The sequence below is a fragment of the Corythoichthys intestinalis genome, chromosome 19 (assembly GCF_030265065.1).
Source record: "Corythoichthys intestinalis isolate RoL2023-P3 chromosome 19, ASM3026506v1, whole genome shotgun sequence".
Lineage (NCBI taxonomy): Eukaryota > Metazoa > Chordata > Actinopteri > Syngnathiformes > Syngnathidae > Corythoichthys > Corythoichthys intestinalis.
The window spans coordinates 34475299-34502398 of NC_080413.1; the positions used below are offsets into that span (position 1 = coordinate 34475299).

General features: G+C 39.3%; 1 protein-coding gene across 2 annotated transcripts in view; it reads left to right on the forward strand.

The window, feature by feature from the left end:
* Positions 1 to 1622: 1622 nt before the first annotated feature.
* disp1 (dispatched homolog 1 (Drosophila)) overlaps positions 1623 to 27100 on the forward strand; it is a 116462-nt gene continuing 90984 nt past the window's right edge. The window contains exons 1-2 of one of the 2 annotated variants that reach the window (XM_057822749.1): positions 1674 to 1760; positions 12663 to 12753. The gene's annotated coding sequence lies outside the window, so the exon portion shown is untranslated. Of the gene's footprint in view, positions 1761 to 12662; positions 12754 to 27100 lie in introns of both variants that reach the window. The other variant, XM_057822746.1, reaches the window with a different exon arrangement.

A 27100-nucleotide genomic window follows, 5' to 3' on the forward strand; every position in this document is an offset into this window, starting at 1 on the left:
CATTCTCTAAACATAATGTTAAAGGAGCGATGAAGCAATTTGAATGCATTTTTAATAAATATAAAACATTTTTTAAGTTGACCACGATCATAGCCACGTTAATAAAGTTTCTAATACAGCATAAAGTTTGCAAATCATTTGAGAATTCAGTGAGTTATGAGTATTTTAGCAGATAAAATCACTCACCTTGCATCCGCTGCAATGCACTAAACTGTAGAAGTGACTGTCAAGTTGTACGGTTTCGGCGTAATTTGTACAAGTGAGCACTGATTTTTAAATGTGTACGCCGTACTTTCAAAATCTGTACGTTTTTCGTGCATTACGTTTTTTTTCTCCGTTCGGGTTTTGTCACCGTTTCGGCAATGAGACAATGTGCGTTACTAGGTTGGTTGAATGAATGGTTGAATGGAGTTGTGACGCCGTTGCAAATGCGATGCTAGGCTAGGTGGTTCCAATAATGCCTGACTGTAGCCTACAGCCTACAAACTACGCCCACATGATGCTACGCTAGATATCACATTTATATGAACTGGATGCGAAATTATACACTTGCCGGCGTTGGTAAACAGCCGCCATCTTAAAGCAGTAGACTTCTCAGAGAGGCTCTGTTGTAATGAACCTTCCTAGCGAACCTAAGTAACCTTTTATCTATAATACTCCTAAATCGTCAAAATCTTGACTTGAATCTATCTTTAAATGATGAAACGGTTTGAAACTTTCACATTTCGAAAGTAGACAGAGGGGAACTAATGTAAAAACGGGAGCAATTTTAACAATTTAAATGGTTGATTCACAACATTAAATGACTTCCAAACATGGCAAAGGTTACTTCTTTTTTTTTAAATTAAAAAAAACCATGAAAGGTAACACCGGTTACTTTGCCAAGTTACTAATTACGCTTACATTCAGGTAACTGAGTTACTAACTCAATTACTTTTTGGGAGAAGTAATTTGTAACCGTAATTAATTACTTTTTTAAACTAAGATTAACAACACTGGTCATAAAGATGCAGTCTGCAGAATGAAAAGTGACGAAAGCGGAGATTTTATTCTGCCAATTTGTTGCCGAACACAATTTGCCTGCAACTATTGCTGATCACTTCTCAGAATTAGCAAAAGAAATGTTCCCTGACTCAAAGATTACATCGGTAAGTTAATTTTATCAACTGACCTTTTTAATTTATAATTGGACACACTAACAAACTACCTTCAAGTCAAACTGAATTGCGAGCTAAAGTGCCATTAAGTGCAGCCATCAAAAGACATGACAGAAATTGCCAAAAGTGCTACCGGTACCTACAATTATAACAAAAGTCACTGTTAAATTTTAGTGATCATGATGTAGCTGAAGATATGGATTGCACCAGGTTATATGTGACAATATTACCAATAAATCCATATTGTTTTAAAAATTGAGTTTATTTTTGTTTCATTTTGCACGCTATATAAAACGTTGTAAGATTAGCCACCAATTTGTACGGGCATACGCCACTATTTGTAAGATTGCCAATGGCCTCAGGTTGTCAGGTATGCAAGGCTCCCGATGCAAGATGGCCGTCATGTACTGACGCCGCTCCCTCCACTTCTGACATCTTAGCTTTTATGATATCCGTACAGCTGCTGGCCAGCCCACTCCAGCGTGGTGTTGATGCCTGGAAAGTAGGTACCTCAGTGGTTCCATCCGGCAACTACTTTCCTGGAGGACGAGGTATAATTTCCCCATCGGTCTCGAGAGCTTTTCGTGATGTGTCTCCATGAATGTGAGTACAACGCTTTGCTCGTCTTACACATAAACACACTGCTGTGCAGACAGCTGTTTTGGACAGAGGTGTCTTCCTCATTGAGGCTAACATTGCACATTAGCTAATAAGCGTAATGAACAAAACCGTTTTGCTGTGAAAAGAAAAAAACTCTTTTTTCAAGCTATGTGTTGGAAAATTAAATGGTGAAACTGAATCGCAAAGTACCTCGGATTAGCTCAAAGAACCGTCGTTTAGCCGCAGCATGCGAACCAGCTGTGATTTAAAAATAAGAGCGAAGCTTCTAGTTGTGACGTCATATGTGCCCTACATCCATGCTCCTGTCCAAAATGTACATTCTACAAAATTTTTAACAGTCCCAGTACAAATTGAATAGACCTTAGCAGGCATCCTTGCAAATTATAAATATTTACAAAAGACTGATGAAAACGTGCATTTCTTAACAATTTAGGACATGATTTAATGATGATGCCTCACAGTATAACTGTCCCTCACTTTAACACGGTTCACTTTTTGCAGCTTTATTGCGTCACTTATATATTTTTTAATTTTTTAATTTTAATATATAAAGAAAAACATATATCATTTGTTCCTCCATACACTGTGTTATTTTGATGTGTCCTTTACTACAGACTCACATGCCGGTAAGTGTGTACCAGAAGAGAAGTGTTTGTAAAAAAGAATATATGAAGTTTGAGATCATAATGAATTTCAGACAAGCCTACACAACTTATTACTATTATTTTAGATGTAAATGATCTGTACCATAACTCTCTAAAGTATTGCATTGAATGAACTAGTAAAAAGACATAAGTAATCAAGAACAGGCATGCAAATCTCTCACCTTTCGGCGAAATTCGCCGTTTTGAAGTAAAAAAGAGTAACCTACGTGAATTGTGTAGATCCGAGGAGAAAATTTTTTAGGGGGTGGGGGGGTTGGTTCGGGAGATTTTTTTTAAATGTCAGACGCTTGGTATGCAAGCGGGGAAAGCGGCACATAGCCAAAAAAAGCACACCAGAGTGGCCAAAACATTTAATTATTTCAACAGAACAAAGGAGGATACAGTGTTGTGTCCTGTCTCTTCAATGCCAAGCTTGGCTTCACGTCGGCCGTAAATGAACACCTATAGCGCCGTCACCCAGTTGTAATTTTGGAGGACGACAGGAGTCTATTACAAGCTGGTAGATTGTAAGTGAATCTAACGAACTAACTATATGTTTTATTGAAATTGCTAAGCCTGTCGCAATGAGTCCATTTATCGCACGGTAAATGAAAACGAGGATGATAATTTTCACGGCTGCGTTTTATTGTCGCGTGCATGGATTTGTGACGTCGGGTGATCAGGAGAAAATTAGTCGTTTGGGACAGCCTTTGTTGTACAGTGTAACGGTACATATTTCCTCCACACCCTTACGCATGCTATGCTTCAGACAATATACTGAACAAATAAAGTAACAAATGCATTAATTAAAAGATAGCCTTCGCACACCTTTCATAAGTTATTTGAAATACAGTGGTGGAAATAAGTATTTAGTCAACCACTAATTGTGCAAGTTCTTCCACTTGAAAATATTAGAGAGGCCTGTAATTGTCAACGTGGTTAAACCTCAACCATGAGAGACAGAATGTGAACAAAAAAACAGAAAATCACATTGTTTGATTTTTAAAGAATTTATTTGCAAATCATGGTGGAAAATAAGTATTTGGTCTATTCCAAAAGTTCATCTCAATACTTTGTTATGTACCCTTTGTTGGCAATAACGGAGACCAAACGTTTTCTGTATCTCTTCACAAGCTTTTCACACACTGTTGCTGGTATTTTGGCCCATTCCTCCATGCAGATCTCCTTGCGAGCAGTGATGTTTTGGGGCTGTCGTTGGGCAACACGGACTTTCAATTCCCTCCTCACCCCGTGGCGTCAAAATGATAACAAGAACGGGGAGCAAAAATCCCAGAACCACACGGGGGACCTAGTAAATGACCTACTCATGGTTGAGGTTTACCCATGTTGACAATTACAGGCCTCTCTAATATTTTCAAGAGGGAAACCTTGCACAATTAGTGGTTGACTAAATACTTATTTGCCCCACTCTAAGTGGGTTTCAAATGTATATTTTGTTGCTTACAATTTTATAACCTTGAAAGTGGATGTATTATAATGAATTATTCTTGAATTATTTTTCTTAAGAGCATTAGTGGACAAATCTCCTACTTATTGCTTCTCAAAATCATATGAACATGACCAGCACCTTCTGAACTTTTAACAACTGTTAAGATACATAATTGGAAAATGCTAAGCTTAGAGTAAATGGGTCAGTGGACTTTGGGGATAATGTTTGGCTTTGAAAACACCACATTATTATTGGCTTGTTTGTACGTTGACATACATTTTTTCTCAAATTTCATACACCGTAACTATTTCTTGGTTGAAATAGAGTTAAACATTTGCTGACGTGTATATGCAGGCAATGTGACAGATTCAGGGGCTTCGGACACAATTTTCCCCCCATTGAAAGTAATAGTAATGGTATTTGTAAGGTATTAAATGAATAATGTGTGAAAACGACATAACGGTAATACCACTAAGGGTTAGAATCTTTACTGCAATAAAATCATTTACTACAATGCCTACAGTGTATCACAAAAGTGAGTACACCCCTCGCATTTCTGCAGATATTTAAGTATATCTTTTCATGGGACAACACTGACAAAATGACACTTTGACACAATGAAAAGTAGTCTGTGTGCAGCCTATATAATAGAGTTCATTTATTTTCCCCTCAAAATAACTCAAAATATAGCCATTAATATCTAAACTCCTGGCAACAAAAGTGAGTCACAGAAACTACGTACATTCCTAAATGTCCAAATTGAGTACTGCTTGTCATTTTCCCTCCAAAATGTCACGTGACGCGTTACAGGAGTGCTGTCAGCATTGCTGCAGAGATTGAACAGGTGGGGGGTCAGCCTGTTAGTGCTCAGACCATACGCCGTACTCCACATCAAATTGGTGTGCATGGCTGTCACCCTAGGAGGAAGCCTCTTCTGAAGACGGTACACAAGAAAGCCCGCAAACAGTTTGCTGAAGACATGTCAACAAAGCACATGGATTACTAGAACCTTGTCCTATGGTCTGATGAGACGAAGATTAATTTGTTTGGTTCTGATGGTCTCAAGCATGTATAGCGGCCACCAGGTGAGGAGTACAAAGATAAGTGTGTCATACCTACAGTCAAGCATGGTGGTGGATATGACACCCCCCCCCCCCACCCCACCTCTTCAATCTCTGCAGCATAGCTGACAGCACTCCTGTAACTCCTGTAACGAGTCATATGACATTTTGGAGGGAAAGTGACAAGCAGTACTCAATTTGGACATTTAGGGATGTACGTTTTTTCAAAGGGGTGTACTCACTTTTTTTGCCAGGGGTTTAGATACAGTATTAATGGCTATATTTTGAGTTATTTTGAGGGGAAAATAAATTAACTCTATTATATAAGCTGCAAACAGACTACTTTTCATTGTGTCAGAGTGTCATTTAGCCAGTGTTGTCCCATGAAAAGACATACTTAAATATCTGCAGAAATGCGAGAGGTGTAGTCACTTTTGTGATACACTGTATATTTTTCACCTGGTTTAGGTCTTAGGTTTTTACATAATGCAAAACAGCCACTTGGGCGCAGTGTTGTAAACAAAACTCCACAACAACAGCAGTTTTGTTTAGTCCAGGGGTGTCAAATTTATTTTATTTCACTGGCCACATCCACCGCAGTTTTCTTTAATGGTACACCAATATTGGTGTCATTTTGCTATAAACCTTTAGGCTAAAGCTGTATTGACCAAAAATGCTTATGACATCTTGGCGTTATGTGCAAAGTGCCTATTGTGCAATCTAACGTCAATCTTTTTTATGCTTTTGCAGATAAAACAGCATTGACTAATAATTTGCATCTTAAACAGATGTAGTCTGGCTCCCAAATTTAGACCATTTCAGCCACATAGATTTTTCTCAATTTAAGCCATGCATAATTATTTAGCATATTGTGGAAAATCGTGATGCATTCACTGGCTAAATTAAGCTCATAGCAACGTAGAACTATTTCAAATTTGTATGAAATTAGCCAAAGGAAATCCTCAGATTTTTACTGATTATATGTTGGGATTCTCTGTGTGCATATTTCAAAAAAATGTAAGGAAATCAGTGGTTGTTATGTAACAATTTGAGATCATTTCTGAAGGATCGGTTTAGGAACTTAATTACTAAATGCAATTATTTTTAATGCTTTGTAATGTTTATTTCATGATATTTTAACTTTGAATTGATGAGGTACTTATCAAATGTTTAATGATGAAATGTGAATTTCAAATTTTTCAAGCTCTGTGTGACGTCTGACTCATTTTTATAATCTCAGGTCACATATATTGTCCAGTATAACAAGAGCCACTGTACAGCAAATATTTTGTCATTGAAAGTTATATTTCAAGTGATGGGATTTTCACTGCTATCGTTTGGGCTTTAATTTATTTATTTCTTACTTTGTGCCATTAGCAGTACTTTTCCTGCTCGTCGCATGCAACGACTAAACTGATCCTCACAGCTGTTGTCTATAAATCAAACCTCCAACTTTGATGTTGACCTTTGAGAAACGCGGTATACTGAAAATTTACAGTTCCCGAGATGATTCACGATGACCGACGCAATTTTGACCATGTCGTTAAATTAAACGAGTCTTTTCAGCCCGCTTTGACGATGTGTTGTTGGGCTATGCTCATTCCTCCTTAAAAAGTAGAGCCAGTGTGCTTACATGTGAAGTCACATGGCTATCAGAAAATCAAACCAAGAGAAGCATGTTGCTATCAACTGTTACGCTACCGCTACAAGTGAACGGGCTGGATGAGTCGGATAATGGTGAAACGTCTACCGGTAGCCAGGCCACAGGCACTTCGAGTATTCGTCAACAATATGTGGTGTAGGTGCTAAGAAAGAACTTAACGTCTCTGTTGTCTGGAAGTATTTTTAATACAGACTTGATTGCAAATGATTGCATCATCAGTGATTCTCCTGCATGCATATGTAGTTTTCAATTGGCATGCTATGCAGGCACTATAGCGGACCCCACGTAACACGTCACCTTTGCTCATTAATATTTATGAAGCTAGCAACTGTTGCGGGGGGGGGGGTCAAACTCGCCCATGTTGCTAATGCTCAACGCATGTGAATAGTGTAGGAATGAGATGTCTAATGAGCTGACCCTATAATTCTGTCCGAAAATGATGTCCCTGGTGCCAAATTCACATGTAAAGATGGTGGAAGAACATAAATACAGTGGGGAGAACAAGTATTTGATACACTGCCGATTTTGCTGGTTTTCCCACTTGCAAAGCATGTAGAGGTCTGTAATTTGTATCATAAGTTCTCTTCAACTGTGAGGGACGGAATCTAATACAAAAAAACAGAAAATCACGTATGATTTTTAAATAATAAATTTGCATTTGATTACATGAAATAAGTATTTGATACATCACAAAAATCGAACTTAATACAGTGGGGAGAACAAGTATTTGATACAGCAGGAGGGGTTCTTAAAAAAGAACTAAGAGCCGAATTATTTACTAGTTGGTAATGTATCAAATACTTATTTCATGCAGTTAAATACAAATTTATTATTTAAAAACTATACAATGTGATTTTTGGGATTTTTGTATTAGATTCCGTCCCTCACAGTTGAAAAGAACTTATGATACAAATTACAGACCTCTACATGGCTTGCAAGTGGGAAAACCAGCAAAATCGGCAGTGTATCAAATACTACAAAGAGATGGCTTGAGTGTAGAGGGCTGAAAAAGACGGGAAAAGGAGCCTACCTGATGAAGAGATAGCTTTTTATAAACACCATTTTTTTGTTTTTTTCTTTATAACATTGCCTTACACCACTGATACTGACATTCTCCTGTTTCAAAGACCTATCCTTTACCACCACCATATGCCCTACAAATGTACTGTACATAATTAATTCTAATCTAAGTGGACTAGACAAGGAATTACCTTAAATATTCTGTGTTGTTATTATAACAGCATATTTCAAGATAATTCCTTATCTAGACCTCTTAAATGCGAATGAAATATTCTTTATTCACTGGTGTTTTATGTATAACTTCAGTGGCCATAAAATGTGTGATTACTGAAATCTACAGTGCTTCACTACACCTTATTTTGATGTTATTAAACATGAGGATGTTTTGAAAAAGTGTATATTTAGAGGGCCAATTTATTATTAAGTTTAATACTGATTTGTTGTTTGATAGAACAAATATTCAAATATCAAAATAGTGTAATATCACTTACTGTAATGTATATAACAATCAAATTTACATCATCAAACAATATCTTTGAACACTTTTATTTTCTTCTGTGTCAGTAACATCGAGAGGTGACTTCATATAGAGATCCAACAAGATGTTTGCTGCGTCAAGAACAGTATTTGCCAAGTCCACCACTTTCCTTCTTTTTGACATTGGAGTGGTTGCGAATGACTGTGGTGTTGGTGGTTTTCTCTTGCGCCTCACAATATGTTCAATGTGCAACAATAAACCAAAATTCTTTACAAAACTTTACAAAAACTCTGTTAACTCTTACTGGTAATGACTTGTCACTGTAGGTGAGGCCTTAGTTCTCAACAATAAATTCTCAATTCCCAATTCTCAACAACTAAATATAACATTTGTTCATAAATATCAAGATTGATGTGTGAGGCAATCTGACTATTGGCTACACAGGTCCGAACAACAGTGGCAGTCAGATACAATTTTTTTTCAGGTCATTCATTGTCAGACAGATGCAGCGCTGCAAAACGCCAAGCTAAAAAATAAGTAAAAATATTAGTGATGCACGATAATACGTTTTTCAACCGATACCGATAATCGATAATTGCCTCCTCGTTCCAGCCGATAACCGATAATGTCAAGCCGATAATTCAATTAAAAGATATACTTAAAATTTTAAAGTATACACAAGAGCAAATATTACTGTGCAAACATAGAATTTATCGCTCTTTTTTCCATATCAAATGTGAACAAGTAGTGAGTTCCAACATCTAAACAATGACATATTGTCTGACATTGTGTAATGGTAAACTTTTGGCAACGATTACTTACTAAGTAAATACCAAAGTTGCACAAAAACGCCTTTAAAACTAAGTCATTCCTAACATATATATCATTACTGCACTGCAAAAACACACCTCCTTAAAACTAGTTAAAATTCCCTTGTTTTAGGTGTAAATCTATTGGAAATATGTGAAATTATCTGCCAGTGTCTCAAATAAATTTCACTCAGATTTCTTGAAATAAGAAAAATAACTCTGAAAATAAGCTTAACAGCCTTATTTTAAGCAATAGATTATTATATTTAATCCTTAAAAAATGTGTTTGTAAGAAACGTTCTTTATTCAAGAATAGATATGGTTGAAAACATTATCTGAAAGCAATTTTTTCTTTATTTAGGTGCTTAATGAGTTGAACCGGAGATGAGTGGGGGCTCGCTGCCCGAAACCGAGCCAGCGGCTGCTTGTCAAAAACGTCGCAAACCCCGTACTATGCTTTCCATTTGTTTACTATTAGCTTTAGCCTTCCCGCTAGTGGTAGCCTAGTATTTGTTTCACAAATCACATCACACTTAATGACGACACAATCTCCTGGTTGAAATAGACGACATCCACTTAATTCTATTGAAGATACAGGGTGACCCCAAAAAAAAGTTTACACTGCCATAATACAACTTAAATGCCATGTTTATTCAGCTTAGAATTAGAATTGAAACACAAATTATACATTATTGTAAAGAACATGTACAGTACACTCTATTTTTCAATGTGTCCTCCCTTAAGTGTCACAACAGCCTCCAGGCGCCTGCGGAACGCTTGACAGGTCTTCTTTATGTAGGATGCTGTAATCTTTTCCCAAGATCTAACAATGGACCTCTCCAAGGCTGCCACAGAAGTTTTTGGCTTCTTACAGGCACTGTCCTCCACAGTTGCCCATGTGCTATAATTCAGGGGATTGAGATCTGGACTCTGGGGTGGCCACATATCACCTTGTCAATCAACTTTTTGGTCCGCACAGATCGGCACTTCCAGACCCAGGTTTTCGTGAGGCTGTTCCAGTATCTTTCAGCTTCTTTTTAACTTTGTAGACTGCACATCTGGATATTCTCAGATTGGCTGCAATCTCAGTAGGTGTCAGACCGGCACGCAGCAATTCAGGTACAGCTAAAGTTTTCTTCATTTTCAGCAGAAGCACAGGAATTGTAGAGACGAGAGATTATCAGCTGCACTGAGTGACCTTAATGAATCACTTAAGCATGACAACCTATTTAGATATGTTTCAATGGCTTTTAAACAAGCAGTCAACTGAGTGTAAACTATTTTTTTGGGTCACCCTGTATGTAATGCTGAGGCAATTTGTCAACTTTACTTTTAAAAAGAAACGTGCACTGTTTATCCAGTAGATGGGGCTCTTGCAGTGTGTCAAACAGTGATTCAATTTAGGGCAATTGTCATAAAAGAGGTTCATTGTTTCAGAAAGCCTCGGTTTTTCCATCCCTATCTGGAACCCGTCAAGAGTTTACTTAATGTCTGGTGAAAGTTTGGCGAAGCTAACTTAAGCCCGACTTCATCCCGTTTATTTGTAGCGTTAGCCGCTAGCGTTAGCAGCTAGCGTTAGCCTTCCGGGCTTCTGTTTGATTGGCTTCCTGAAAACCATGTGACTCCAAACGTAAGCACACTGTCTGCTTTCTTAAAGGGGAATGAACATAGCCGAACAACACAGAGTCAAAGCAGGATGAAAAGACTATATTTTCTTCTTTTATTAAATTACCGAATTTACCGACATGGTCAAAATTACGTCGGTCATTGTGAAGAATTTCGGTAACGGTAAATTTTCGGTTTACCGCCCTGCTCTACTTCCAAGCACACGCACAGCGCACCTAATTGGAGTCCGGCGGAAAGTTTATATCCATGAATCCCTCCACCAGCCCACACAACTTTTTAAATGAACGCCGTGTCATTCTGAAGTTTTGTTTCCACTCGAAAAGTTAAAACAGCAGCTGATCTGACGATCGATCTCCATGTGTTGCAACGTGACGCTTTGTTTTGATTAATCTGCGCATGTCAGACGGCAGTTGTCAAACGTCCTTTCGGAATAAAGGCAGACACATGTAAACGCTGGATCGGAATAGATGAAGTGACATGTAAACAGCTGATCTGAAATTTCCATTCGGAATGATTTGAATCGGTATGAATAAAAGTCAGCATGTAAACGTGGCTATTGTGATGCAGCTTTAAATGGCTGATCAGGTTAGTGGTGTTGATTGAGAACGCTTTCTTTCTGCCTCATGGAACTTCTGTTTCACACACAGAAAGGTAATCGCACACTTGTGACGGAGCCGCCATGATATCGAGCATTTCATGTGACGTCACTCATGTGACGGGCTTCAGAGGGGGTGAGGGGTTAAGGCGGCGATGCAGAACTGGACAAAACTGCATCGATTGCACACATTTGGAGACTAAATCAAGTATATTATTATCAGATTGGATTATCGGTTGAATTTTTTAAAATCTGGATTATCTGTGTGATGTCATAATTGCCATTACCGGCCGATAATTATCTTTAACCGATATTATCTCGCATCTTTAAAAAATATCAAAATGGCTTACCTCTTTCTGGCAGGCTACGGCAGGCAATGGATCAAGATTGTCATCTGTAGGACCGTGGCCCCCAACAAAATTTTTACAACATATGAAGGTGAATGGGTTCACCTTGCTGTTGTTAAATTGGTCTTTTCGACGTCCGCACAAGTTCACCGTTCACATTATCCTTTTGAGTTTTTGACTTGGGGAAACAGATGAAGAAAACATCCTTCATATATGGACGGTCGTAATGTCTAGATTAGTTTCTACGAGTTCCATAGCAGCAGTGTTTACTCGGTACGTTATTTTTTGAGAGAAAATCGGCAGAAAACAAGCAGTATCAGCATGAGTCGTCTGCTAGCTGATCCCCTTCTGGTTTACGATGGTAACGTCGCGCTGCCTTGTGGTCTAAAAATAGCACTCGTGCGGTACGCTATTGACTCGTGCTAGCTTAGCCACACCGGAACTCTGAAACTATCAAATTTCCGACAGGCTGCACAAAATTTGTTAAAATGAACTCCATCGACTAATCAAACCCCCGCTCGGAGATTAAGCCAAATGTCAAAAATTCTGAACTTACCCCTTAAAATAAAGACCTAGCCGGTAAAATGTTGTCTATAAAAGTTGTAAAGCAATAATACAAACAACAAACATGAAAGAAATGAACAAGAATCCTACAAAGTATTTCATAATGGCTCAAAAATATTTTTGGAACAGATCACGTGACTAATGCCTTAGAGACTGTCCTTTGCTTTGCCTAGCCAAAACTACACCTGAGGGAGGAGGCAAGATGGATATTTAGTAGTGTTGCACCGATACCATTTTTTGGCCCCGATACCGATACCTGGCTGTGCAGTATCGGCCGATACCGATACCATACCGATACCACCCCGATTATATATATATATATATATATATATATATATATATATATATATTTTTTTTTCTTTTTTTTCTTTTTTTTTTTCTTTTTCCCCTAAGAGCTACATAATTGGATGTGAAATCATTGCTATCAAGGCTTTGTCAGGCTGTTGCTTACCTTTGCAAAATAGGAAAAAGAATAGTACAAAGTATAATACTAGCCCAACAGTAAGAAAGTAAAAATAAGTTCATAATAATAAACTATGAATGAACTGAGTAAACTTTTTTTAAACCTCTCAAAGGCCAAACAGTGCAACTTTCATGACATTATTGTCACATTCTGCTGCTGGTTAGATTGTGTTTTGTTGCTGGGCTGTCAGTGGGGGCGTTCCTGACGTCGCACCTGAATCCAACGCGGGCTCATCAACGCAGCATTTAAGCACGGGTGAGCTCAGAGAAGGCTGCCGAGATATTTGCTTTGCTGATCGCCATTTGACATCTCACACTATAGTCTCGCTACATTTGCTTGTTACGCCCCTGCATTGGTTTTTTTCTGTTAGTGTGCTGCACTCGTTTGTAACCTCTACCCTGTGCAGGTATTTGAGTGTTTTTATTTTGGCTTTTTGGCTCGCTGCCTATCGTCTTAGTTAACCTTCGAGTTTGTAGTATTGAGCTCCGTCGACCTGCTGTCACGGACTCCTTTTGTTATTTCTACTATCCCGCGATCGCGTGTTATTTTTTGTTTGCAATCATTAAACCCTTGTACTTATCCCCCGCTTGTTGTCCGCTTCGAGGTCCAACTTTGTTTCCGCATTTGCGGACGCTAACAATTATAAGTAATAATAATTGACCACAGCATCCCGTCTCTCTATCAGCCTCCTTTTTCCGGGGGGGGGGGGGGGGGGGTTGGTCCCTTATTTCTATTTCTGAAAGGTGGCAACCCTACTTTGGAAACAGTTCCCAAATTACTGCAGCATTTCTTTCAGTAAAAGACAATAAAAGTAAAGTAGACGTAGTGAACTGACCAGAGATTGTTGCACCTGTCCAGCGTCCTTCCTCTGGATAGCAGTCCTGCTCTTGCAGGCTCAAACTCGTTGTGTCCGTTCACGTTTCGTCTTCACATGTTTTATCAGGTTCGAGGTATTGAAACTGGCCGATTTAACTCCACATCTCAAAACTTTCAGGCCGCAAATCTTGCACGCAGCCATTGATTTTAATTGACGGGATTTCTATTTTGAAATATTTCCCGACCGCCGCCATGTCGGCCATGTCGCCATGTCGGCCAGGTCATTGGTCAGAAGTGGCTATTGGCCCGTTCTCATTGGTCTGGAGCAGGCCAATAGCGATAGCTGTTTGGTGTTCACGTGTCATCACACAACACAGAGACAAAGTGTAGTGAGCGCCAGGAGAAAAAAACAAAGGCTGCGGTCAAATGTTATAATAATGGACCGGTAAATGGTATCGGCGCCGTCTTTGTTGGTACTTGCCGATACCGATACCACCATTTTGGGCCGGATCGGCGCCCCCTGCCGATACTAGTATTGGTATCGGTGCATCTTTAATATTTAGTTTAATTTCTTTAAACCTAAGCTTTCAAAAACAACAACACCTGAACTTGAACCAAGGATGGAACACGAACAATTTTTATTGCTGACACTGCGTTTCGGGGTCATCAACATGTTTTTTACCCCATTCCCACAAAAGTCAAACTCTGCCTATGCAGACACATTGTCTGAATGTGCTTTGCTGATTAAAAATATCAGTTACATGAATCAAATCAAATTTGTTCATTCATATCTTTCCCCTGATTCTTCATCCCTGATCCTTTGTATTTTTACAGTGTTTTTGGTCATTGTCCTACTGTTGGTGAAGGATACGGAAAATCAACTAGGTCATATCTTTCTTTTATTGCCAGGAAAATGTTTCTGTGGACCTCTGATTACATTCTGTTGCTGCGTCATGTTGTTTATTAATGACAATGAATAAACCTGCCTCAGAAGAAGCTACGCAAGCTCAAGCCAGCACATAGCTAAGTTTCACCGATGAGCTTTTACGTTGGGGATCATAAACAGATCCTTTCTTTGCTATTTTAATCTGATCAAACAATACAATTTGGTGTCAGCATTTTGAGGGTCATCTCATAACTGAAAAGAAATTCCTACCGGGCCTTTTTGTTATTCTGGTTGTTTGCATTTTCAAGGGTAGGTTCTGTACTTTTTCGTCATATTTGTGACTTTCACTCCTGCCTCATCGTTCTGAGGACCTTCCCCCTCAGATAGGGTACATGTGGTTTGGTTTGGGAGTGCAACCTTTGGGCTGAACGGCAAATGAGCCAAATGCAATTTGACAAGGTACAGAACTGCAGGGTCATTCCACAGTAAGAAACATGTGTCCCTAGGAGGGAAGGACCTTATTGCACCCTCAGCCAGTCAGCATTCCAATGTTTGTACAACACATCCTAATGAGGCTGTGCTCTGTGGGGGGAACAGGCCATGCATGTCTTTGGGGATTTATCTGAAGAGCTAAACAAGCAAGGAAAGATCCAGTGAAGCAACCTGCTCACTTACACTCTCATTCTCTCTCCCAAACGTAACTCAAAACCCATGAGATTAGGCAAGTCAAGCATTTGCAAAGGGAAACTTGTACCTTACAAAAGAGTTAGCATACATTGTTTATAACGTAGCATACAATAACTAATGACTTTAACATTTGTATTTGGTTAAAATATCAATTGATTTGTAAGTGCTAATCATGTCCCAAAATAAAAACGACATCGTGTAACTTGGGGAGTTCAAAGGCCAACTCGTAGTTTGGAATAATATCCGTCCCTGACAAAAACAATAAAACTTAAATGTCAAAGCCTAATATGCAACATTTTCCATCTGTGGTTAATATTTGAACAAACTCAACACAAAGCAATAGCCAGAAGAGACAGTGGGGATGTAAAAGGTCAGCTTTCAAAGACATTCCAATGATTCTGATCTGTCTTGGGAGTCTGTCCACCTGAAGCACAATAATTTGTCTTCTCCCACTGTGCCTCCTCCATTTCCTCAGGAAAGCTCCCTATTTCCTTGGGAAATTTACAAGTCAGATTGCCATATTTTATAGTGATACTGTGACAAGTCTATTGACCGCAGGGTTGTGGCACTAATACGCAGCACCTGTCCCTTTGTGGTATCTGCCGGTATATCATATGTACAAACGGTGACAGCTGCAATGCCCTTGGTCTTACAGCAAGTCTTGATTGATGCAAAACCCAGAGACATTAGTTTTTTTTCACAAACATCTCCACTTTCTATGTCTAATCGTTGATAGTAGGAGTGGCCACAGACTAATGTTTTTCTTGATTTAGAAACGGTAGTCACTTGTTATTTCTCTCATCATTATTGTGGGAATCAAAAGACAGAGCATCCTATGAGGCATGGTTTCAATTAGGAGGACCATAAAGCTAGATTGGGCTCAGGCGGATTTGATCGATGGCTGGCCAAGATGAAATCAGAGTACCCGTTCCTCTGTTTGGTGGCCACCTCAACATGCCTGAGAGACTAAAATGGAGTCCAGCTCTACAGTAAACGTTGGCACTTATTTTACAGTGCCTGATAGGGGTGAGGACCTCTTGGTACCTAACGATATGAAACAATTTTCGATACAAAGCTCACGATAACGAGGATCTCACGATATGGCAATACCACGATTATCGATACATTGGTCAGAAAATTATTCCAAGATATTCTACGAAACAACTTAAAAATCAGAAAAACAAGCTATTTTCATTAGGGTATACGATATCCATTTTTTGAAACCGATACCGATATTGATAACTTTCTGCTCCTCAAGGCTGATACCAGTACCATAACCAATAATATATATATAATTTTTTAATGTATATCAATCCGTCAATATCATTGACGATGTGTCCCCTGAACAATGAGCACTGATCTAAAACAAATATAAACCAAACAGGTATTGTGCTTTGTCAGCAGATAAAATATTTGAAACATTTATAGAACAGCAAACCTATCAATAACCAAAAGGCCTCTCAATAACTTGCAAACATAACACTATGAAATACAAACATTTGCTAATTGTCATAGTAAGGTTTATAACTCAGTGAAGGAAAAATACGGCCTCTAAAACAGTAACAAGCCTTTGCATAGTGGCAAAACAGGAGTGGAAACAAATGCACACATCCCAATCCGATACCAAAAATATCATTAATAGGCCCGATAACATATATTGTTATTGGATTTATTGGGATGATGTCATAATTCCTATTATTGGACCGATAATTATCGTGCACCTCTAATTTTCATCCATCTCTCGAGGTGTGCGAAATTTCCGATTCTTGGATTATTCGCGATTCGACCGTGGCAGATTAGTGAATGATTCACAAACATTCAAATTCCGATTTTTGAAATATGCCAAGTAAAGTGGAATTAAAACACAGTGAGCACGTTCTTCAGGACGCATTGAGGAACACACCGAGAGTAAACATCATGCTCAACTCATGCCGACAGATCAAAAAATACAGTAATGCCTGACTGCGGCCGACAGCCGCTACAATCTACGCCCACATAATGCTACGTTAGATTTCTCATGTATACACTGCTGGTCAAAAGTATTGGCACCCCTGCAATTATGTCAGATAATGCTCAATTTCTCCCAGAAAATGATTGCAATTACAAGTGCTTTGGTAGTAATATCTTCATTTATTTTGCTCGCAATGAAAAAACACAAAGAATGGAATGAGTTTCTTACAATGCTCTGCTAGAATTTTAGACCATTCTTCCTTGGCCAACTGGTTCAGGTCTCTGAGATTTGAAGTATTTTTGAAGTATTGGCACCATCAGCCTAATACTTGGTAGCACAACTTTTAGACAAAATAACTGCGAACAACCGCTTCCGGTCTCCATCAGTTTCTTACAATGCTCTGGGAATTTAGACCATTCTTTTTTGGCCAACTGCTCCAGGTCTCTGAGATTTGAATGGTGCCTTCGCCAAACACCATTTTCAGTTCTCTCCACAGGTGTTCTATGGGATTCAGGTCTGGACTCATTGCTGGCCATTTAGGAAGTCTCCAGTGCTTTCTCTCAAACCATTTTTTAGTCCTTTTTAAAGTGGGTTTTGGGTCATTGTCCTGCTGGAAGACCCATGACCTTTGAGGGAGACCCAGCTTTTTCCCACTAGGCCCTACATTATGCTGCAAAATGTTTTGGTAGTCTTCAGACTTCATAATGCCATGCACACGGTCAAGCAGTCCAGTCCCAGCGGCAAGTAACCCCAAAACATCAGGGAACCTCTACCATATTTAACTGTGGGGACCGTGTTCTTTCCTTTGAGGGCCTTGTTTTTTCCCCTGTAAACTCTATTCATATGCATTTTCCCAAATACAGTAGCTCTACTTTTGTCTCATCTGACCAGAGAACATCCTTCTAAAACGTTTTTGGCTTTCTCAGATAAATTTTGGCAAACTCCACCCTGGCTTTTTTATGTCTCTGGGTCAGAAGTGGGGTCTTCCTGGGTATCCTACCATAGAGTCCCTTTTCATTCAGACGCCGACAGATAGTATGGGTTGACATTGTTGTACCCTCGGACTGCAGGACAACTTGAACTTGTTTGGATGTTAGTCGTGGTTCTATATCCACAATCCACACAATCTTTCGTTGCAATCTCTCGTCAATTTTTCTTTTCTGGCCACATCTAGGGAGGTTAGCCACAGTGCCATGGGCTTTACACTTATTGATGACACTGCGCACGGTAGACACAGGAACATTCAGGTCTTTGGAGATGGACTTGTAGCTTTGAGATTGCCCATTCGTCCTCACAATTTTGCTTCTCCAGTCCTCAGACAGTTCTTCGGTCTTCTTTCTTTTTTCCATGCTCAATGTGGTACACACAAGGACACAGGACAGAAGTTGACACAACTTTAATCCATTTTAACTGGCTGCAACTGTGATTTAGATTGCCACCACCTGTTATGTGCCACAGGAAAGTCGCAGGTGCTGTTAATTACACAAATTAGAGAAGCACCACATGGTTTTTCAAAGGGTGCCAATACGTTTGTCTGGCCCGTTTTTGGAGTTTTGTGTAAAATTGTTTTTCCCATTCTCGTTTGTGTTTTTTCATTGCAAGCAAAATAAATGAAGATATTACTCCCAAAGCATTTGTCATTGCAATCATTTTCTGGGAGAAATTGAGCATTATCTGACAGAATTACAGGGGTGCCAATACTTTGGCCTTTAGTTTATGTAGATTCATTTAGACACTCTTGGTCTAGAATGTTTGAATACGTTCCCACACCAGTTCTTTCACCACTGACAGTCATTCAGCATTTACTTTGGCTTTAGCCATATAGCCACAACAACATTATGACTTGCTCAATGGAACTATGACCATAGCTTGTGTCCTTGCTTTACAGTTGGGGGCAGATTGTTCTGGTATAGCCTCCTGCCAGTCTTCAAGTCTATTTACTAATGACATTCACTGTGGTGTTGGCAGATCCCCAATCCCCATTATATGGTCTCTGTGGTCTGCACTGCATAATTGCACTTGGCAGGGGCAGGATGTTCATACCAGGTCTGGACTTGAGGAACAATTGAGCTTTGCTTAATCTTTTCTTTTCTTACCCTCCGATGCATTTTATTAATCGCTAAAATACTGTAGTTTAAATGTTATTGTAAAGCCCTTTTACACATCAGAAAGTCTTCCATACATGACGTTAAGAGGAATTTTTTGGGTTACCTGCTAAGGGCTTGTACTTTTGAGAAGGGCCAGAAATGTTTTCAATAGGTTTTGGTTCTGAAATGCTGAAAGTTTTTGATGGGATGAGTATTTCAGCGTGCACTTTTGAAAAGCTGAAAGCTGTTAGAGCTGTTAGAGCAGTTCTGGTTTGAATTGACGTTTTGGTTTTGTGTTATAAAATGGCAAAATACAAGCGGGGGGAACTATTACAGATGCAGGTTGTGTGTGTTTTTTGAATACACTTTTAAAGAGAGAGGAGTACAAGTGTAAATGGAAGTATGCAAGTGGCAGACAGGGACAAAATATATGGTCATTGTATTTGATCAACAATGGTTAAGATACTGGAAAAAAAAAAAACTAAATATGTAAAATATTGTTAGAACTGAAAGCCGCGAAACTCTCCAATCACATTTTTCAATATTTTGATCACATAAAAATTGCTAGGTTGTGCACATGATCCAAGTATGAGTACCCTTATCCCAAACCTGAAAAGTTACCTCTCACCTTGATGCATTCATTGGCACTGAGCAGAAGCACAACGAAATGTATACAACGGCTCCCAAGGACAGTGCAAATCAATGTTAATTAAATAATTATAAATACATTCCCTAAAATACTGTGCCGCGATGACATTTGACTTAGAATAGGTTCAAAAAATAAATAATATTTTATAGTCTATAGTAATTTCTCCAAGCTTATTGCTGCTGACCAAAGTAGCTGAAGACACTGCCGTTTCAAGTTATTTCACTGGTGGTATATCATACTTGCTCACCTTACCCCTCCTCTTGTTGCCCTGTCAGCAAAGCCCTTCTTGTAAAGCCTCCAAAATAAGACTGATCCTAAAGGGGAGCCTTTACGACCTGCTGACGAATGCAATGACTTTTCTTTATGGTCACTGTTAACGGCTCCTGTATTTTCAATTTACAAAGATTGTGTTCGTCCCTCAAAGTGCGTACGACAGGATAAAAAATGTCTTAAATAGCATTATTAAATGAATTAGAATCATATTATGAGACGATTAGACTGTATACAACAAATTGGGAAAGCGTAGATGAAGCGTAGATGACGAGAAATGAGTCTTTTAAACTGCGGTTTAGCCACGCCTACCGTTATAGGGGTCTTGCGTCATTTGAGTTAGACTTCAGCCCATTGAGGGGAAATTATTCATAATGAGGAAAATGCTACGAAGAGAGCAGCACAATGTCATTCTTCAATCTCTCTACTTCAATATTTTTACAGGATATTCTTTTTATCGAAGTATTTTTTTCCCAATTGCTAAATAAATGGTATGGTCATGACAAATAACAGGCTTGTGCTAAATGGAATATGAAATATTAAAAATGCATTTATTCAGTACGACTTGGCAAAATTACTCCATAATGGTCAAAACTGTCCACTTCTTGCACCTCCCGAACTATATTTTATGCCACCGGCTTGTGTCATTTCCCTGCCCGCCCGAGAAGGAGGGAAAAGCGTAAACAACGGCGAGCTGGGAGTGCTCTTCGCTGGGAATAAATGCCGAAAATAGCCCATTCTCGGTGGAAAAAAAACGGCCGACATCGGAGCACAGAGCTGCGCGTGGCCAAGCCTAGAAAACCGCATTCTCGGCGGGCACGCGAGGAGGACCGATCAGACTGGGTCAGCCAACCAGTCGTTGTACTGGGACAGCGGGCTGCCAGGGCTCGTCATCAGGCCTAGGAAAGCGCACTCTCGACGGGCACATGAAGTGGTGCCACGGGGACTGGCAGTGCTCATCGTCGGGAATGAACGCTGAAAATAGCCCATTCTCGGCCAACATCGGAGCACGGAGCTACTCGTGGCTAAGCCGAGGAAAGTGCATTCTCGGTGGGCACGCAAAGAGGACCGGGGCGGGGCAACAAACCGCCGATCGCCGGCCACAAAATGCAAGTCACTTTCTTATTAAAACGTCTGCCATTGTCTCAGTATTTCACATAATACAAAACACAATCTTTACTCACTTCCTCGTCAGTCCAATGGTCCCACATGCAACTGTCAGAATTGTTTACGCCAATCTTGGGGTGAACGGGAACCCAAAAAGGCTCATACGCCTCTTCCTGGTGAAGCAAAAAAATTTTCTCCAGCACATTTGGCTGGCGTGATGCGAAAAATAAACACATTAATCCGCAAAATCAACTGAATCCGCAGTCGTTCTGCATATTTTAGTATTGGATGTTTACTGAAGATGACTCTCCCGAAGATGACTTTACTGAAGATGACTCTCCCGCTGACGTCACATTCGAAATCCTAGTCAATCCAGGAAGTCGCTCATTTTCATGGGATTCAAACTGAATAAATATATCGATCGCTTCCACACACATCCAAGCGGTCCATTTAATTTAGGAGCATAAAATACAGCGGAAAATAAGAAACAAACATGCTTTTTGCTGTCATACGCACTTTAATGATCCTACACTTCTGGTAAATTTGAGTAATTACAAAATCAATGGATGAAATGAGGAAGTGTCTTATTTTCCAATCCAGGACATATTTCAGGACATAAAAGTCTTATGAGCCCTTAATGATCCATCTTAAGTTGAAGTTGTCTAAGAAATCTGCTAACATCTCGCCTCATTTTTAATTTCACATTAAAATTTAAGCGCATATTGAATAGTATATGCTTACACCGTGCAAGAAGTAATTATTGTTGTGTCTTACCTAATAACTATATTGGTTTTGTTTTATACCCCAAGATATCTGTTTTGAGTCAGTGCAAAAGCAGGCAAGAACTAATGAGCTCGCTTTGATTTTAGAGCTCTACCATCTTCAGGATTTTACCCTGGCCTTTGACATATATACCACACTCCTTAATTGGACAAAAGCTAAGCAAAGGTCTAGCTCACATTTTTTTTTTAAACACTAAGGGTAATTTGGATGAGATAAATCTGACACACAATGGTGGTATAAATCACCAGTTTCATGTTGGTACGATACAATATCAACTATTTGGACAACTATGCCATATTTGGGGATATTAAAAAGCCTGCCTCAGTTCGATGTAAATTCTAGGGCCTTCAATCAATTTAACACGATAGAACATTCACATTTAACACAGTTATATTTCACCTGAAGCAAAGAAAAATACAAACCCTTGTTATGGCAGTTTTGTCACAAAAATATTTCAGACATTTGAATGAAACGCAAAACGGCATTGCTAAAAGATGATGATGTTGATTTGCCTTTAGATCCACTTTTATTGGATCATGTTAAGCTATTCGAAATTTCGATCCGGAGTGTATCTCCTTACACACCTAATATGCAACATTGTATGCCCCTGAAATGGGTGATGAGGATAAGTGAAAATGAGAGGTCAGACAACCCCCACCCCGTCCATCCTTTCCTTCCTCAAGTGACCTTTGGCATGAAAGGTCATTATTGTGTTCAGTCCGATGACCTGCGGTAATGAGAAGGAAGGTCTCTGGGTAACCTGGAAGTGCTTTGTCTCCACTCTCTTGGGAATACAAATAGTGGCTGAATTTGGGCACACAAGAACAGCTGCAATGTCCTTCTTACTTTGCTCTGCTGCATGTTTTTCATTTCATGTGAGAAAATGAGATTTATAAAACCACTATGTCCCAAGCTTTTATCAGTCAGAATGATCTTTTGGTGACTATACAGTATTTACCTTAACCTCGTTCGAGAGCTTTCCTTTAAGGTTCATAGTTATTCTTGGACTAACACATTTGCACTATCAGGTGGTCCTGGTTGGCTTCTCTTAAATGACTCAGATTGTTTGGAATACCAACTCGATTTATCTGGGCAACATGATACGTGTATTTATTGTAAATCTGAATCTACCCATGCAAAGATGACAGGTGTGTCTGTCCGGATGCACACGTGTCTGTGCTTGTCGGTATTCGTCATTTCATTCTTCTTTTTACTACTGTAAAATTGTAGGATTATATTCGTAAGATTTGAGTGTTATTTGAAGAGACTACCTATGAAGGCTTCAAATGAAGATTTAATGTAAAATAATGTTATGTATATTCTAATGCAGCTTTCAGACTGGGTGCAAAATCTGCGTATGAAATCATTGTATGAACAGGAGCAAGACAAATGCTCTACACAACATTCACCTTTTTTCCCTCCTGAGCAAAATCCATTTATATTCTAGTACAACCATTTCAGTGACTCAAATGTAAACAAAATCGCAGTTGCAGTAACCTAGAAAATAAACGCCACGTGCAATGGCATACAAGCTTGTTTGATTGGCTAAAACAGTTTTACCACTTAAAAATGTCTGTTAGTAGCCAAGTTGTTTATTCTCTGTAAATATTGGCTTTTATTGATGTTTTACTCCATGATTACACATTCAAAAACGAAAAGTTCTTTTCAGAAAAGAACTTTAAGTGGCAATAAGTCCTCTTCAGAAGGTACTGTAGATCTTAATTTTAATTTTGATGCAAGATGTTTTCAATGTAATAGGCAAGTTTCCGAGGTACTTCCGCATGTCTGCAAGCCACTTCCGATTTAGAATTTCTCCTTCCAAAACAACAGTGAAGCTGCAGTAACATTACTCATCAAAATCCAATCAATTTGGAAATACCGTATCCATCTGCCATCATCACGACAGGGGAGGACAACATGTTCATGAAGGCAGATGTGGAACCAAGCTCGTGCCCCCACAAAGACCAGGTGTTTTTGTAGCCATGTTGCCGCTGTGTTATGGAAGGTATGTTCTTCCTATTCCTGCATTTTCATGTGTCCGGTGCTCAAAAAATGCGAAAGCTAACATCTTGCACATGAAACGACTTGTTACCTTTGATATTGTTATTACGATGATGATTGTAATTATGATGATCTTTAAATTTATTTACTACAACTACTGTATCTGCTGCTATCCTGTTGCTAATCGGCACGTGTAAATGGCCCAATTATGTCAACGGATAAACGCAAGTCTTTCAAGTTTTTTGTTCGTTTGTTTCCAGGTGGAAAACGCTGTTAGGCAAGAGAAGATACATTGATGTGCCTCACAGCAATACTTACTGTACGTTGATGGACATATATTGAGACTACGTCGTTCTACCCATCAGCAGCCGAGAGGCTGGGGCTGGAGGCAGTGGCTCACCTCGCGGCGGACCGTCAGCTCGATCCCGAGATCCAACTATGAGCTTTTTAACTGCAGCAACTTTAAGATGCGCTATTGGAGCTGGAATTACCGAGGACCAATGTTCCCTCTAAGCTGCGCGCGTGTGCAATCGCGCACTCCTTGAACACACTCTGCGCACAAGAAAATCTGTGAAGCACACAAAATAAAATTCAACATAAACGTATTGTAGCGTCACCACTACTGTTAGCGCCGCAGCATTGGTGTGTTCGATACAGCAATGCGACACTCCTATTGGTGCGTTCAATACGGCAACACGACTCGGACAACTGTCGGCGCCACTAATGTGTCAGCGCGACACTCCTATTGGTGCGTTCGATACGGCAACATGACGCTTCCATCGGTGGTGAAAAGATGGCAAGACTCCTGTGCTAATTTACTGAAGCAACATTCCGCTGCCAATCTTTGCAAGCGCTACAGTATTAATTAATATCTAATTTTAGAACTGATATAATCTAGTTAAACCAACCCATCACCTTAGAAAATAAAAGGATCACCAGGATCACCGTAAGAGCTTTGCCTCTTCAAGAGGTGCCGCTAGACAAGATCAAAACTCACAGTTCACCATCACTCATTTTGGCCTGCCTTCAAGTTACAAACATTGCAAAATACACGAAACGTGAAACACACCAAAACAAAAGCGTAACAGGAAGTTATGGTGAATTACGATTACAATCCTATAGTTAAAGCAGGACTCTCACATATTACATAGTACACATCTCATGAACAATGAGATTTTTGTGTTTTTCTTATGTTGGCCAAATCAATTTTATTAAAAGTAAACTAATGAAAATTTCTGCTGTAGTTTCATTCTTTTAATATGCCATGTAACTTGCTATGATCCAGGGTTTTGATGTGTACCCAAGGGTACACATCTGATGTTGCTCACCGTGGTCCGCAGTGTGCTGAGGGAGCTTGTGTGTCTGCTCAGACACATGAAAAATTAGAGGGAACATTGCCGAGGACAGCAGGAGAAAGCCTGTCTGGAGGCCGTAATGTCGGGTGAGAGTTTGGCGAGTCTCCGGATCTCTGCTGTCTGATTCACATTTTTGTATGCTATTTTTCCAAGAATTGTATAAACTGTGATTTATTGACTTGTTTTGCACATGCAACAATCGTTTTTAATAAAATGAGAAATGGAATCATGTTGAATGAATGTTTTATTGCGATCAATATCTGCAATGAAAAAGAATTATTTTTTATATGTACATAGCTTGGAGTATTTCCTGTAACATCAAAATCCGTGTCAGCCCTTCTGCATTCGGCAAATGTAATATATTTTGTAATTTCGCCTCATTTTGGTCGCTCAAGTGGCCGGTGTATCAATCTACTAGTATACCTCATGCCAACACAGGCTGACAGGTTGTTATAAATTTGTCCAAGTACGATCAATGAAGTGATAAGAACAATCATACAGCCTCATCTACGACTCGTAAATCGTGCTGAATCCATTTTTGGAGATTCCGTGGGTTCTTCTGGTTTGATTATGAAGTTTTAACTTCGTTTCTAACTTCAACCGTAACTCATGAGGCTTTTTCTAAACCGGAAGTTCGAAGCAGAAATTTTCCAAGCTGGCGCCGCCCATATTTCGCTCAGGAAACTTGTCTATAATGCCAACATTTAGCAATGAAGATTGACCGAAGAAAGGGGGGGCTACTTTTCTCAATGTATAAGCACACTGGCAAATATACTGTATATTTGGAAATGCATTGAAAGAATCCAAAATGATGATTTAATTGCTCCATCCATTTTAAATTAATTACCGACTAAATATATATACATGCGTAAAGACTTTATGTTTGCCCCAGTCAATGGCTCCAAATGCTAAATAACATAGCATCGGCTGAACACTGGTCAATAGATCCACATGCCAAATAACATAGCACAACCATGCCAAATGAATGCATATCCTTGTTTTGCGTCTCTTCTTGACTTGAATCCTTTGAAATTCGTAACAACGTTTTTGCTTCAGACATAATTCAGACTATTTGTCAAAGTAGGCGCAGCCTTCGTTTACAGGGCGTACAGACAGAGCTGTGGCAACCCAGACGAAGACTGGAAACCGGTCTTGTTATTGGCTGATGATGAACACTGAAGCTAAACAAGAACAAATTTGCAATGAATAAATCAAATCGTGTTTTAAAATGGAAAAATCTCTGCTTAACCATTGAGATCTGTTTTAAAAGTATTTTAAAAAAAAACATGTTTCTTTCATGCCTATTGAAATATGGCCATTTCATGAATAATTGAAGTGCAAATCTTACATTGTGCAACTTTAAGTGGTTATCAGCTCTTTTTATCAGCATTTTTCTTTACAGTTGCCAGATACTGTACTTCTGTTTTCACTGATTCAGACAATATTGCTTAGAAATCATGTCAGCTGTCTTTGGTAGCGTTCCTCCGACACACAGCTTTGGTATTATTACACAGAGATTTTTTTTTTTTTTTTCGCAATTATGAGGTGATGTCAGTATCCTATTTTTATATTGGCGAAACGTGCTCTAATCCTGGGCGCAATTCATATGGTAGTGCATTGACCTGTAATTGGAGCTTAAGCAGACTTCATTGCCATCTTGTCTGTCTGAAGGAAATGAGTCTTCTATCCACAGACATTTCTCAAATTCCTCCCCTTGTGTCATTACTGCTAAAGCAAATAACGGCTTAAGGGACAGAATTCCACCACTGAATCAACAGATTGTTTGTGTCTTCAGAGGCTCAATGCGAATTGAAGAAAGGTATTCGTCAAGTTGTTTCGTTTTAGCTGAAATCTTGCATTGTTAAACTAATGAATGGAGTCTTTGCTCATCCCTTGCACTGAAATAAAGTAGATCCAAAGAACAGTATCCTGGCGCGCCACAATGTTCCCATAAAAGTTATCCTCATGTGGAAGTCTAATTTCTTTTACTGATTCATGCTCAGGATAGGT